This window comes from Carassius gibelio, chromosome B22 (genome assembly GCF_023724105.1).
Source record: "Carassius gibelio isolate Cgi1373 ecotype wild population from Czech Republic chromosome B22, carGib1.2-hapl.c, whole genome shotgun sequence".
Classification (NCBI taxonomy): domain Eukaryota; kingdom Metazoa; phylum Chordata; class Actinopteri; order Cypriniformes; family Cyprinidae; genus Carassius; species Carassius gibelio.
Window position 1 is genome coordinate 46,170,534 of NC_068417.1, and position 2,500 is coordinate 46,173,033.

The window sequence follows — 2,500 nt, forward strand, 5'->3', positions numbered from 1 at the left end:
TACTTTCCTCTAAATTAAAAAAGAAATGTGTACACCTTTCTCCTTCCATCACATTCTTTACCCTACTTCTTATCATAGCTCCTCTACATTTTTCTTCTTCTATTTCTTTTAATTTTTCCTCGTAAATTATAATCCTTTCTATATCTCCATTTTCTTTTTGTAATTCCTCTTTCAAAATATTCCTAACTGCTACTTCTTCTCCCCTTTTAATCTTTTGTTTCAATCTACTATACCTCAATGAATACTTTTTTATTTCATATTTTACATTATCCCACCACACCCTCTTATCTTCTTCGAACATCCCTTTCCCTCTCTCATTCATTATTATTGTTTCCACTGCAAATTTATAGTTCTCATCTTTTAAAAGTTCATTATTTAAACACCATATCCCCTTTCCCCTCTCTACACCAGTTTCATTAAAATTAACTATTAACATACTATGATCACTAAGAGATGTAATTTTGTAATATATCTTGTCAATATTTCTTTCCATATTTCTTTTAATCAACATAAAATCTATTCTACTCTGCTTAATTTTATCTTTTACTAACTGTTGCCTTGAAAAATCTTTTATTCCTTCATTTCGTTCTCTCCATATATCTATTAGATCATTTTTATCAATTAATTTAAGCAATTCATCCCTTCCACTATCTCTTTTAAAAACCATATCTTTGGCTATATCCATTCTACTCAAAGCAGTGTTAAAGTCACCCATTAATACAACCTTTTCCCACTTTTCTATATAATCATTTAAATTATTAAAAAATATTTTCTTTTCATCCTCTGCATTTGGAGCATGTACATTACATAAAATTATAGTTTCTCCTCCACAGACCATTTTCACAATTATACATTTGCCTTCTTTATCACAATATATAATTTTAACATCATCACATGTATTTCTTTTAACTAAAACTGCAACTCCTTTTCCTCTTTCACCATCACCATTATTATAATAAATTTCCCCCTTCCATCTTCTTTTAACATCTTCCATCTTTTCATTTTTCCAATTTGTTTCTTGCAATAAGATCACATTTGATTTTTTACACAGTTCTTTCACTTTTTCAAATTTTTCCTCTTTCAATAAACCTCTAACATTTAATGATATAATACTTAAAAGGCTAATAATTAAAAAGTTATTTCCTATATACATCCTTCATTTTCTTCTTCCCTATTCATCAGTACCCCAAATCTGTTTTCATCAAATTCCTTTCTTTTCTTCTGCCTTTTATTTTTAACCATTTCTATATTGGGGGTTACCTTTATGGATCTTCTTCTCTGTATTCTTTCCTTTCCCATTCCATTAGATTCCTCGTTGTCTCCTTTTCCCAAATCCTCTTCTGTTTCCAAGTTATTTTGTACTTCTTCCATTTTGTCCTGTTCCTCCGTCATTGTTTGCATTGTCTCTAGTGATGTTTGAATGTCACTTTCCATTTGTCCATCATTGTCCTTTTCTTTCTGATGCTCCACTTCATTTTCTGCACTGTCCATCAAGCCATTTTGTTCTTCTTCCTCCATCCTTTCCAGTGGATGTATATCCTTTTCTGTTGAGTCCTGAATTACCTTCCATCCTTGTCCTTCTACACTCAAAATTTCAGTCTCTTTTATTTGGTTATCATCTCCTTCTTCTTCTTCATTCTCCATCCAACACTCACACTTCACCAATGCACGTTTACAATCTGGGCACTTTACAGCATTGCAATTACGAGCATAATGTCCCTGCTCCTCACACTCATGACACTTCAAATCAGGGCAGTCTTTGAAGACATGACCAGGATCCATGCATAGCCTACAGATTTTTGTCTGCCTATCATGCATGATCCTGAAGTATTGTGGCCCTTCGGCCGTTTCAAATTTGGTACTATAGGGCAGGGATACCACCTCTTTTGGAAATCGGACTTTAAGGTATCTTGTTCCATCCGCTATTCTTGTGGCAGGGTAGTATCGCCTTTTAATGTCTGATGTCGGGGCTACGCCCCACATTTCCAACTTTGAAAGAATGTCTTTATTATCGATATATGCTGGTAAGTGCATAAAAGAAACAATGCATTCTCTTGTCTGCAATTTCCTGATTTCACACATCTTCTCTTTTATCATTAAACCATCCATTAAATCATCACACATATGTTCATCCTCCAAAGTCAGTTCATATTCTCTATCTGGTCTTGGTCTTACGGCCAACAGCTTTCCAAATCCAATCTTTGCTGTCACAGCCTCTATAATGTCTTCCACCTTTGCATCTCTTAAATCCATCAGATTCACAATTACTGTAGCTTCCTTCAGAAAAGACTTGTTTGCAAATCGTTCCTTTGCTTTGCCACCAAAACTATTACTATTCCTTCGAATTCCAGTATCTTTTGCCATTTGTTGTCCACATTCTTCCTTTCGTGTTTCTCTTGCCATATCCTTATTCATTACCGTTAATCCATCCGTTGTTGACATTTCCAAAAAATAAAACTCCCCCCAGCAGCTTTAACTGCTGGGGAGTCCAATTTAGAAA